Source organism: Lissotriton vulgaris, chromosome 3_1, assembly GCF_964263255.1.
Source record: "Lissotriton vulgaris chromosome 3_1, aLisVul1.2, whole genome shotgun sequence".
Classification (NCBI taxonomy): domain Eukaryota; kingdom Metazoa; phylum Chordata; class Amphibia; order Caudata; family Salamandridae; genus Lissotriton; species Lissotriton vulgaris.
Window position 1 is genome coordinate 1741256588 of NC_141689.1, and position 13920 is coordinate 1741270507.

At 55.3% G+C, this 13920-nt stretch overlaps 1 protein-coding gene across 2 annotated transcripts in view; it reads right to left on the minus strand.

The window, feature by feature from the left end:
• ELF2 (E74 like ETS transcription factor 2) overlaps nt 1–13920 on the minus strand; it is a 583385-nt gene that overhangs the window by 277525 nt on the left and 291940 nt on the right. The gene's annotated exons all lie outside the window — the stretch shown is intronic.

Below are 13920 nucleotides of genomic sequence, written 5' to 3' on the forward strand. Positions count from 1 at the left end.
GCTGCCCCAGCCAAGGGGCGTCCCGGCGCTGCCAAATCTGAATAACACAGTATCCACTCAAGTCTACACAGCTAAAGTCAATCCCAACTATGTTAAAGGGAAGAGTAAGGTTTTGATGGCTTTTCGGAAAGCAAGCAAGTCTTCAATCCCTCAGATGTGTACCGGCAGCGAGTTCCACAACTTGGCTGCCATATACCGAAAAGAACGACCACCAACTCGGCAAAGTTTGATCCGCGGGACAACCACCAAGTGTTGTCCATGCAAACGCAATTGTCGATGGGGCACATACGGGGTCAGAAGATTGCTCAATAGCTCCGGACTCCCGTATTTAAGGATCTTAAACGATAAGCAGAGAGCTTTAAACTGTATCCGGGTGTCGATCGGAAGCCAGTGCAGCTTCCTGATAGTAGCCCTGACCGGACACCGACGGGGAAGTCCCACCAGCGTTCTCGCTGCTGAGTTTTGAACTTGTTGTAGTGTTGTACGTCAGCTTTATTAGCCCCCAAGAGCAACAAACTGGCATAGTCTAATCGTGAAAGTATGGTAGATTGTACAATGAGCTGTCGTACTGCTGGGTCAAAGAACTTCAAGAGAGTGTTGGGACCCCTTAGCAAGCCAACACAAGTGGCTGCGACTCTCTTTGTGTGGGTCTGAAAACAAAGTGAGAAGTCCATCCAAACGCCTAGATTCTTCACAATAGTCTTAGGCGTTGGCATAGTCCCCAGGGACGCCGGCCACCAATGTTCATTCCAAAGGGCGGTGTTCTTTCCTACCAATAAAACTTCAGTTTTATTCGCATTCAGCTGTAAGCAGTTGTTTGCCATCCATTGAGCCACTGCTGCCATCCCATCTCTAAATCTAGTAGCCGATACTGATGGCCCTTCAAGCTGGGTATCATCGGCATAGGACACCATCGTTAGGTCCCATTCTTTTGCCACCGCCACCAATGGCTGTACATAGAGATTGAACAGGAACGGGCTTAATGCTGAGCCTTGGGGGGCCCCCCTGACCGGTGGTATGGGATTGAGAGAGGAACGGCGGGGCCGACACACGGAAAGATCTTTCAGTCAGAAATGATCTGAACCACTCTAAGGCGGCTCCGGTGATCCCCGCTGCCACTAGCCGATGAAGAAGAATGTCATGTGACACTGTATCAAAGGCAGCGCTGAGATCCAACAGGATCAGCGCTGCACTTTGACCGGCATCCAAAATCGTCCGAAGATGTTCAGTCGTGGCTAGCAGGGCTGATTCCGTGCTATGGCCCGGCCGAAAACCATTTTGCGACGGGTCCAGAATGTTATGAAGGCTCAAAAATTTGGATAGAGTGTTGTTTACATGGGCTTCTGCGATCTTGGCCACCCAAGGGAGACGGGAGATAGGTCTAAAATTCTCCGGTTTTGAGGGGTCGAGCATAGGTTTCTTGATAATAGGAGACACCGATGCCTGTTTCCAGGCCACAGGGACACTGGCCATGGAAAAGGACAAATTGAGAATTTGACATAACAGCTGCTGAAAGAGCGCTAATGACTCAATAAATTGGGCTGGCCTTATAGGGTCCGAGGGAGACCCAGGTTTAATTCTGCCACATAGTCTGGTTAACTCCTCTTTGGAGATCGCCGGAATAGCTGACAGAATAGGACCGGTCTCATCTCTGATCACTAGGGCAGTGGAGCCTGGGGATACCTGTGGAAAAGATAGATAAATCTTTTGTACTTTTTTCACAAAGAAGATCGCAAGTTCCTCACACTGCTGTGCAAATGTTATGCTAGGTGGAGCGGTTTTATTCGTCAAGCTCTTTAACAATGTGGTGTGTAATTTTGTGGCACTGAGTGGTATTTGGAGTGTATGTTGCGTTGAGCGCAGTGTAAATATGTAGCATATACTTATGTGGCACTGAATGGTATTTGGAGTGTATGTTGCATTGAGTGCAGTGTAATTATGTGGCGTGTAATTATGTGTCACTGAGTGGTATTTGGAGTGTATGTTGCGTTGAGCGCAGTGTAATTATGTAGGAGTCAAAAATGGCTGTTCTACATCTAAGGGGTGCACAAAGTGAAGGCAAAATATTGGCACCCTAAAATGCAACCAACCTTTACCCCAAGGGCAGCTCCCCCCAGATACAGAAACTTATTCCCAGGTGCTTTGTGAGTTTGCAACCGCCTGCCCCACCTACAGAGCAAATTGACCTAAAAAAACAGGCAGTCTCACCCCAAGGAGGATGGAAGCAAAAGAAAAAGGTTTTTGCAGTGTGGCAGCTAAAGTGAAAGAGGTCGTTCTTTATATTAAAAAAATAAAATAAGCGCAGCCGCTAAAGTGAAAGCGGCCGCGCTTTAAATGAAATACATAAGCGCGACCCCTAAAGTGAAAGCGGACATCACCAAAAATGAAATAAGCGCGGCCACCTTTGTTAAAGTGGACCACGCTAGAAACTAAAAAATACATGACTAATAACAATATAAAATGTGGATTTCTTTCGGAATACATCACGTGTATTACACAGAATTGAAACTCTATGATTCTGTGTACATCTGAGACGTAAAATAATCCCTTGTGCACTACAGTGCTGGCGCGTCGCAGAAAGTCCATTTATATCTCATAGCAATAGTCCACTGTGCATTTTGAAAAACTGGCAGAAATTGGCATTTTAGATAACCAGTCGTGCTGTCAAACCAGACTTAAACAGAAGATCAGAGGAGCGGATGGGATGCTCAAATGAGGAGCACAAGAGCCAGACAAGAAGAAGTGTGGCTCAATGGTTAGAGCGGCAGACCCTGATGCAGAGGTCTAGCCCGGGACCAGGGTTCAATTCCTGCCTCGGCGGGTCTTGGGCTCAAAATTCCACGGACCTGATAATTCTCGCCTCGGTGCCTATTCTAATCATAGAGTCCCACTCTGCAACTCTGGGCAATAGCTTGCTTAATCTCCACAACGGCCCCCACAACGCTAAGGATGCCTGGCCTTCACCCTGGGGGTGCCCAGGAGTGGACGCCTCACAGGGAAAGCCAGGACGGGTTCCACAGCTGTATTCGTACAAGCGCCTTGAGACCCTTGCGGGTGAGTAGTGCGCTATACAAGTATCAATTTACATTACATTACATTACAAGCAGGTAGGGATAAATGGGAGTCTGGGTGCTGAGCCAGGCCACGAACACAGGACCAAACTAAATTACCAGGGCAAGGGAGGAGAACTGTGCTTAAAGGAGACTGGGCTAAAACGTGCAGGTGTGTTCCAAGAATGAGAGCAGACCAAAGGGAATAGTACCAGACCAACAGGATTACGAGAGGGGCAAAAGGAATGGAATCAGGTGCAAGAGCCAAGTAGGTGGACAACCTCAACGGAGCCAGGGTGCACTGCACGACCAAAGATGCAACATGGCACCTCTGCTCTGAGTGCAGGAAGAGGCCAGCGGCCAAAGCAGCAGGCATGGGAGAAGGCCAGAGAGGAGAGTGATGCCCAGGAAACATGGAAGAGGGTCTAACAGAGACAGCTAATGTGGGTAAAACTGGCAATTCTTCACTGAACAATTTACCAAAATGAATGAACGGGGTAGTAAATACTGATATTTATTAATAATAGACAACAAAAATGTACCCAATTTTCTGTTCCATAAAGGAACTGTATAAAAGTAATACGATAAAAAGTGGCCCAGCTGAAGAATTAGGATTTATTGAACAAATGCCAACAGAGATGGATATCAAAGACTCAAACACACACAAAAAATGAAGATGTGGCGCTCCACTCAAGCCCATACTCAAACTCTATAGATAACACAAAACCGCTACCCAAAGGTTACTTACAAACACACCCTTATACACAGTCAGTCACTGTCCAAGGACTGTGAACAACCACTGTTTTATGGTTGAGCACAGTGAGCCAATATAACCTGTTTCAAAACTAGAAGATCACTGTCACACGTTGCCACTTTCTAAAAGATTCACACATATAGTTTATCTCCAAAAGTAATAGGCGAAGGCAGTGTCTAAAGTAAACACATGCAGCCAGTGTATAAAGGTCATACACTGCCACTGCCCAGGGGTAAAAACAACTGTCTAAAGGTGACGAACACGAAGGTCACATCCACAGAGTTTAAAGGTAGCACAACTTGTGTAAAAGCTTATACCTACAGCAAGGTTAAACAGACAGACACAAACACACATATAATCCATAAGTGACATACATAAACACACATTTTCCGAAAGTAAAACTCCCAAACATTCCTTATGGCAAAAACATTTGGCAGTGTCCCTCAAATGTTAAACACTCACGACCATTAAGTTGCAGACAGGCAACATGGCGGGCGCAACTTGTTTGAGCTCCGCTAGCGAGGCCTTAATTTATCCTGTGCTGCCCCGGGAAGTGTGCGGCGAGTGTACCGGCGCCCAGCGGAGTGGTCCCGGGAACCCCTGGGGAACCTTCCGGTGCTGTGGGAACTGTGTGGCGAGCCGAGTACTCGCTGGAGGAAAGTAGCAGCGGGAGCCCGGGAAACGGCGCGAAGACTGGCCGGGATCTGGAGAGGCTGGGGCCCGCCTCCGGAGGTGCAGGTGGCGTCTGGCGGCAACCGGAGGCAAGGGGAAGGGCAGAGAAGGCGCTACTGTGGCCCCGGTGGGAGACGCCTGACCAGATAGCCGCGCTATTGCTGGCGTGCTGTGTGGTGGAGCCCTGCGGCGTTGATGTGAGGCCCAGGGGGCGAGCCGCCATCTTGTGGCTGTGCGGACTGGACAGTGGTGCAGCCTGACGTCCCGCCCGCTCCTCGGTGCCTGAGAGGAGTGGGGCTAGAGAACAGCAAGCGGCGGCCGCGGGCCACCGTGCGACCGGCGGAGTGGTTCCGGGATCGCCTGGGGACCCTCCCGGAGCTGCGGGAGCTGTGAGGCGAGCCTGGGGAGCCGCTTACTCACCGGAGGGAAGAAGCAGCGGGAGTCCGGGAAACGGCGCGAAGATCGGCCGGGACCAGGAGAGGCCGGGGCCCGCCTCTGGCGGTGCAGGTAGCGTCTGGCGGGGACTGGAGGCAAGAAGAAAGGCAGAGACTGTGCTACTGGGGCCCCGGTGAGAGACAACTGACCTGATAACTGCGCTGTGCGCCGGCGTGTTGTATGGTGGAGCCCTGCGGCGCTGCTGTGAGGACCAGGGGGCGAGCCGCCATCTTGCGGCCATGCGGACTGGCCAGTGGTACAGCCTGACGTCCCGCGCTGAGCGGCGAGGAGCCCGCTCCTTGGGGCCGGAGGGGAGCGAAGCTAGAACACAGCAAGCGGCGGCGGCCGCGGACCACTGGGGCCCTTGAGAGGAGGGAAGACGGGAGTCAGCCCGGCTCCATGTGCAACCAACAAGACAGGCAAGTTGAGCTGCGGGAGTAGGAGGCGGCTGGCTTCGGGGCCCCCGCGCTGTGAGGTTTCCCTGGAGACAAGGGGGGCCCCCCCAGGCGAGGCTGCCCTCCCCTTCACCTACACAGCGCCAGCCCTCGGATTGTGAGCACTACTGGGCAGAGGAACCTACTCGGCCTGCTGCCCCAGGACTTCCCTAGCTGCAGCGGAGTGGGGGGCTGGCCTGGGAGAGGCCCTGGATAGAACGCCGCAGCTGCCTGCAATGGAAGCCTCCCATAAACTAGCCATAACTGCCTCTGAGTGGCCTTCTCTACTGTGCAGTGGGTAGAGCCCTTGTCCCTGGACTGGCGCCCACCAGGCCTGCCTAGCTAAATACGCCCGGAACCCTCCTTGGTGAATACAGGCAGCAATCCTAGGGCAGCGTCGGTGAGGCACTTTGCGGACGATACGTGTGGATGCTCACAGACGCCCGGGAGTGTGACTATAGAGAAACCTCCTGCTGGCTGGTAGGGAGACTGACCTCGCCCCCTGGGAATAACGCCCTCCTGTGGTGGTTGACAGCGAGTGGCCGGGTGGGTGGATGCCCACAGCGCAGTGGCTTGCTATGGGCAGACTCAAGGACAAGGCGCAGCTGCGACAGCAGGAGGGGACTGGACCAGGCGCAGCGCACGACCAGAGGGGGATGACCCTGGACCCTGCGGCTGCGCTGGCGGCAAAGATGGACACAGTACTAGCGGCGGTGGAGCGCATTGGCACAACCCTAGAGCAAACTAAGACGTCACTGGAGGGACGGATCGATAAGGTGACATCGGACTTCACCCTGCTGCACGCGGACCACCGTAAGTTGGCGGAGACAGTCACAGAACAGCGCCAGGCGGTACAGGAGATACAGACGGTGGTGCGCAGCCTCGCCGCAGCCCTGCAGGACCTGATGGATAGGGTCCACGAACTAGAAGACCGTGCCGAGGATGCCGAAGGGCGCTCTCGGCGCAACAACGTCAGGGTGGTGGGCCTGCCGGAGGGAGAGGAAGGGACGGCACCGAAGAGGTACACGGAGGCGTGGCTGAGGACAATTATGCCGACAGGAGTGCTGTCCCCGCAGTTCGTAGTGGAACGGGCGCACAGGGTGCCCGCACAAGCCGGAGGGCGGGAGCTCGACCCCGCCCGTTCCTTTTCAAGCTCCTTAACTACAGGGACCGGGATGCGGTGCTCCGAGAAACTTGTAAGCGGAGTGATCTCCAGGTGGGCAACAATCGTGTGATGCTCTTCCCGGACTACACCGCGGTGACCCAGAAGAGAAGAGGGTCCTACATGGCAGTGAAGAAGCACCTCAGAGATCTGGAACTTCCCTACTCGCTGCTCTTCCCATCGCGGCTGCGAGTGGTCGCGAAAGAGGGAACACGCTTCTTTGACACCCCGATGGAAGTCTGGGACTGGCTGGAGGAGTCTGGGCAGTGGACGGGGACGCGACCGGAGGTCCCAGAGGGCGGCGGATGGCAGGTGCAGCGCTCTCGGAGACGGAAGAGGGGGGCCGGACGGGGAGCGAGCCTGGGACGGGCGGCACCTAGCCCAGAGAAAATAAAACAAGAACGGCAGCAGGCACTGGAAGCGGTCACGACACTGGGAGCGGGGACAGGACATGGTAGACCGGAACATGGACAGCATGATGATGCCGCAGCCAGCGGATCCTCCTCGCCATCCATGATAATGTCGGAGGATGCTCTACAGCCAGTGGCGACGCCCCAGACAGCGGACTACATAGTGTGACAATTGAGGACCCCATGTTGGTTTAATGCAAACTGGTGACCTGTGTGTACTCCATGGTATCCTTTGACTGACTGTTCGATACAGCGCGCCGTTGGGCAATGTTGCTGCCCTGGGGTAACCCACGCCTGCCGACACTGTACTTAAACATGCTGACACACAGCCGCGCTTCCCACTAGGCCATGAGACGATATCCATGCGTCGAGCCGGTGCTTGAGGGGGGCTCGCCCACGCCGGCACACTCTACTATTCGGGCCAACTGCCCACACCTCAACAGGGACAGGCCTTGCGCAGGGACACACAGATAGCACTACTGACTGCGCGTTCCCCTAGCGCACGCACACCACGCTCACACTACAATAGGTGATAGTTGCTTGATCTGTCTTGACGCACTCTCCGTTGGGGGTACGCCCATAAAGTTATGGAGTTAGTTTCAGTTCATATGTTTCAGATGTGGCAATTAACACTCCCAGACCGGGAGCCCACCCCCAGACCTCGCAAGATAAGCCCCCGCCCCCCCGGGAGGGAGCGCCACGACATCGTTCATGGCATGCACCAACGTCATGACTTGGAACATCCGAGGCATGCACACCCCGTAGAAACGATGCTCTGTCTTTGCGTATATGCTGCGCCACCACACAGGGATTGCACTCCTCCAAGAAACGCACATGTCCAGAGTGGAGATAGAGAGGCTTCGCAAGCGATGGAGGGGGCAGCTTTATGGCACGGCCTACTCAGCACATGCACGAGGCACCCTGATCTGGGTGAAGGCAGGAGTCCCTTTGCACACTTAGACACGCAGGTAGATGCGGAAGGGCGATACACGTTTGTGAGGGGGAGGCTTAACGGGCAAGACCTGTTGCTGGGCTCCATATACGCCCCTAACATGGAGCAGCCTGCCTTCCTAGCGTCCTTAAACCATGTCCTAGAGCAGTATGCGGGCCTGCCTTGGTTAATCGGGGGCTACTATAATATGGTGCTGGACACACAATTGGACCGCTCATACTCTCCTCTGCGCGCAGCGGCAGCGACCTCACTGGCACAGACCCTTAGAGACTGGATGACTCACTGGGGCATCCAAGACCTCTTGCGTACACAGCACCCCACAGACAAAATATACTCCTACTACTCGCCGGTGCATGGCCTACGTGTTAGACTAGATAGGAAAGTAGGCTCCCAGTCACTGCTCCCGCCCGTTACTAAATCAGAATACTTAGGTAGGACGCACTCGGATCACAACCCCCTGGTATTCCAACTTAGCTGGGTGGCCGATAGACCTCCAGTGCCACATGGCGGCTGCGCTGGAAGATGAGGATTACAGATCATCCCTCAGTAGTGCCATTCTCTCCTACTTTGAGGAAAACTGAGGCACAGCGAGCGACGCTATGGTGGAGTGGGATGCCCATAAGGCAACCATATGGGGACACTGTATAGGGACCGCGTGGAACATCCGGGCGCAAGTGTCTGCGTCCCTGACCCGCACAGAAACTGAACTACGGCAGTATGAACGAGAAGGAGAGGGAGCGGGTAGGCATGCGACTACGCTGGCGAAACTAAGGGGAGAGCACACGGTCCTCCTGGAACGACTACGGTGTCACAACTATGCAGCGCACACGGCCCGGACACACGCGAAGGCAGACAGGGCAGGTCGCTTACTAGCCTGGCTGGTACAGGCTACGGAACGCAGGACCCCGATTGGCGCCATTCGCTTGGATGCCGGTACTGTGATTCACACACAGCGCAAAATACACCAAGCGCTCACTGAGCACTACCGGGGCCTTTATACAGCCAGAGGCACCGGCCGGGTCAATGCGGTGGTTGACTTCTTAGGGTCGGTCACATTACCCAAAGTCACCGACGCGCAGAGGGAGGACCTCGGTGCCCCGCTTACGCTGGAAGAAGTTGGTGACGCAATTCAAGCACTGGAGACCGGGAAAACACTGGGGCCAGACGGCCTACCGGCTGAATACTACAAGGCGAACAAAAGTCCTTTCGCCGCTACTGCTCCAGATGTATCAGGAGTCGATAGCCGAGGGCAGACTCCCGCCCTCGTTGAGGGAAGCATTTTTAGTGTCCCTGCCCAAGCCTGATAGAGACCCACTGTCCATGGGCTCCTATCGCCCACTGGCGATGCTCAATAAGGACTATAAAATACTGACCAAGATACTTGCTGAACGACTGGCGCCATTGGTCCCACAACTGGTCCACCCGGACCAGAACGGTTTTGTACCAGCACGGTCCACCTCCCTGAACCTTAGGAGGTATTTCCGAGTGGCGACGGAGGCGGCGATGCTGTGGCCTAGAGCAGGGTGCCTGATACTGGACCTGGAAAAGGCCTTCGATAGTCTCGAGTGGGGGTACCTACGAGCGGTGTTGGAGGAGTATGAACTGGGCAGCGACTTCTTGGAGATGGTGGGACTTCTGTACAGGAACCCTGTGGTCCGCGTTCGACTGGGGCCATATGTCTCGGAGGAGGTGGCGGTAGGCAGAGGCACCCGACAGGGATGCCCCCTGTCGCCGCTGCTCTTTGCGCTGGCCATAGAGCCTCTGGCGGCAGCCATGAGGCAACAGCTGGCTGATGGGATTCCACTGGGTGATGGCGTGCATCAGGTGTCCCATATGCGGACGACCTCTTGGTCTTTGTCAGGGACATGAATAATATGCCGGACCGACTCGCCCCATTACTAAGCAGATTCGCCGACCTCTCGGGGCTCCGAGCTAGTGCGGGTAAGTCCCGTCTCTAAGCCTTCCTTGGAGAGGTGCGGGATCCAGAGTACAGCCTACACGGCACGAGAGTACAATGGTGTGCGGACACGTTTAAATACCTGGGGATCCAGGTATACCGACAGCCGGTGGACCTGATGGATGGAAACCTAGGAAGAGCGGTTACAGCGCTCAGGGCGCAAATGGGTTTCTGGTCCACGCTCCCTCTGACAACCACGGGCAGGGTCGCTTTGATCAAAATGGTGATGCTTCCCCGCCTCCTATATTATTTCACGAATTTACCGCTGTTCGTGCCCGCGGCCTTCTTTTCCAGGCTCAATGGGATTCTGCGCGACTTTGTGTGGGGAGCGTCCAGACACCGACTGGCCCTGGGGAAGCTCTTTCTCCCCACAGACAAAAGCGGCCTAGCCGCCCCCTGCTTTGAGCACTACTACCTGGCGGTGCTGCTCCAGTAGGTTGCTCGCTGGTTGGCGGACAGGGGAAGGGAAGACACTGCCACAAGGGAGCCACCTTATGCCTTGGAAAGGATTACTGCACTGTTTCACCCGCTGGCGGACAGGGCCAAACCTGCCCCGCTCCTGCTAGGGGTGGTATACAGGTGCTTTCGTAGGGCACTCTACCTCACCAGGAAGGTGCTCCCGTATGCTGGAGGGCTCTCCAGGGGGAGACGGTGTCCTCACACATCGCATGCTTGAGCAGTGGCAAGCGGCGTGTGTGCAGACGTTGGGCGACCTCTACCAAGATGGGGTCCTGATCCCCTTCGAGTCGCTGGTAGCAGAAGCTGGGCTTCCCCCTGGGGGATTCCTAATGCATAGATCGCTCACAGCCCGGAAGGCGATGAAATGGGGTGACATAACGGAGGAGCCGGCGCAGCATCTGGTGATACAGTACCTCCATGTCATGGGTAGGGGCAGGCACCTCGTTAAATGGTTCACTGCGTCCTTACGCTTGCACACGGAGTTGGACCTGGCCCCCCTTCGCGAGAAGTGGGAGCGAGATATGGGGAGACCGCTGGCGGACAAAGAATGGGAACGAATACTCAAAAGTCCGACGCGCATACCCAGAAACATGCGCTTTCGGCAGATCCAGGTATATATCGTCCACAGGGCCTACCTCACTCCGGCTTTAATTAATAAATACTTTCATAGGGTGGACGCAGCTTGCCCTCGATGCGGAGAGCTCGCTGCGGACCTCCTTCACCTACTGTGGCGCTGCCCGCGGCTCAGTGATTACTGGAGGGAGATAGATGCCCGGCTCGTGCAATGTACAGGCCGTGAAATCCCTTACGACTGGCCGGAGTTTCTCCTGCACCATTTCAAGCTGTCCACAACCACCAAAGTGTTATCCCGTTTTCTGGACTTGGGGATGGTCACGGCTGTGAGGCTCCTGACAAAGCGGTGGAAAGCTGGGGAACCGCCCAGTGTGCAGGCGTGGACCCTCTCTCTACTCTCGTGGGGCCGTGCGGAGTGGACCGCTATCAGGAGAGAGGAAACGGTAGGACTCCGCAAAGAGCCCATGGTGGAACGTTGGGAGGGCATGCTCAAGACACTGCCGACATTAGAGGCTGGCGCAACTGGGGAAGAGACTGAGGGCATAGAAGGCGGGATGGCTGACCATGGTGAGGGGTGCACGGGGGCCACCGCTAATAGCAGCATAGACAGCAGTAGGGTTGACAATAGCGCGTAGGCGAGAACACGCAGCCGAAACGCGGCAGGGGAGCACTAGCCAGGGGAATATATAAGCGCCAGGAGCGTGGGGTGCGGGAGGCGCGGGAGGCCAACTGGAGAGGATGAGAAAATAAAAATGCATATACTGTCTGTCAAGGGGGGTGGAGGACCTGGAGGAAGGGGAAAACTGGGATTAATTTGTGTTGTGCTCAGAGGACACTGCTGCATCTAGTTACCACTGTTTATTGCAAATGTTGTAGTTGCAACTGAGTTATGTTCACATGAAATGGCACTCCGAGTGGAGAGGAGGCGCAAGGACTCGCGCAAACCATGGCCATGCACGAAGGCCCGGGACTCAGTCGCCTGACGCATATGCCATAACATAGTAGCGCCTAAACACTGAATGGAGAGGTTGGTGTACGGATAGCAGAACAATGAGAGAACTGTTTGATGTGCATGATGCGTACAATGTGTTATTGGAAATGTAGATGATAAAAATGCCAATAAAAAAAAAAATGTTAAACACTCACCCACGAAGTGCCTGGGCATTTTGATTTTCCAAGATGGCTTCAGTAGCGCCTCTTAGCAGCCACAGTGGAAGTAAGACTAAGAAGATGGCGTCCGGTGGCAGCTGAACCCCGAAAGGAACGGAGTCTGCGGTGGTCTCCCAGTGTGAGGTTCACCGCAGGCAGCCGTGTCCCTCTATTGCCCCCTGCACTCTCCCTCACCCCCACCGCCGGCGAAACAGCACACAGTGACAAAAGCAGAGAGGCCAAGGAATGAAAGTGCGCCGCGCGCTGTTCAGACATCTGTGCCGCTTGTCAAGGGCGGTTGGAGATTAATCTCCCAGAGGTTTGATTCCTTACAAAGCTGCGCGGGTGGGGGCTGGGCTGGGGGGCCAGGGTCACGGTGCTCTCCGTGTCTCCTTTGTGTTACCTTTGATACACGCTGCTCCCCGGCTCCAGCGTCCTGGGCCGCGGCCTAGTCCTGATGAAATGGAGGCTAGGCCTGCCCGTGTCCTAGCAACCTGTGCTGACAGCCAGCTGGCCGGGTCCCAGCTGGAGAGGAGGGAGAGGGGATGCACATACAGGGGCGGAAGCAGTGACTGGGACATGCAGGCAGACAGAGAAAGATTCTGGGTGGAGCTCCGGCTAGACGAGGGCGAGCCACGCTTCTGCCGGGGGCTGGTCCCAGGGAAAGAGGGAACTTGGAGATAGAGAAATGGACAGTCTAAGAGGGGTCTCAGGGTGGGACTGGGCTTAGAGAGTGACGGGCGAGAGAGAGGTGTACTGGGTGAGAGAGTACATGTACAGGGAGAGATAGGACTTGCCATCTCAGACTGGTGACAGAGTTTCCCTATTGAGAAAGGCCTGACTAAGGAAGAGAGAGACAGACAGATGAGATAGAAATTGAGGCGAGAGCCGGAGAAGCCCATACAAAAAGACAGGGACGAGACAGAGGCCTACAGAGGTAGACTGGGTGACAGACTGGTGCCTATATATATAGAAACTGAGTACAAGGAGGGGGTAATTAGAGAGATAGGCCATTTTATAGAGACCGAGCAAGAGAGACCGGAAGAGGACTTGGGAACAAAATATGCCAAACATACAGAAAGACAGAGGCTGACAAAAGTGGCCTGGACAGAACGATAAACTGAGAAGTGAAATGAGCGCATGCGCGGCTGACGTCAGGGGCACGGCTGACGTCAGCGGCGTGGCCGCCTGACCTTGGAGGCTGCTGGAGCGCGAGACGGGCGCGCGGGCAAAGAGTTGGTGGCGGAGCAAGGAGTTGTGCGGGGGCACGCGGGCAGCCGAGAGGGAGCCGGAACCTCAGAAGACGCGCGGGTGGAACGACGGGCAGCAGTGGCGCCTCCCATGGCGCGGGCGTGAGCTGTGATACTCGGGACTGGACTTGCGAGCCCTACACAGGTAAGGAGAGCTGCAACAGATCTGGGTGCTGTGGGGTGGGTGAGCCCTTCTCAATTGTGCTGGTGTGCTGTGCTAGCGGAAGGGAGCACTTCGGGGCGCATTGACGGCCGTGGAGTTGTAACTGCAGGAGGTTTGCACGTAGCAACCGCTGTCTACTGAAGTGCTGAGTAGCCAGACAGACTCGGTGAGGGGGGCCCTCGGGGAAGCCCCGCGTGTGTGAGTGTGTGTGTGTGTGTGTGTGTGTGTGTGTGTGTGTGTGTGTGTGTGCGCGCGTTTGTGTATGTATGCAAGCCCCACATGTGCCCAGTGACGGTGTGTGTGTGTGTGTGGGTGTGTGTGTGTGTGTGTGTGTGGGGGGGGGGTGCGCGTGTCTGTGTGCTGAGGCTTACAAGGGAGACAGGAGAACGCGCGCGCGACCTGATCTGATTCCGTCAGGCTGCGCGTGCCAGTATCTCGTCTCCTCTTTTAGTCCTTGTAAGCAGAACCGCCGACAATAGGCTCGCTTTGCGACAGCAGGT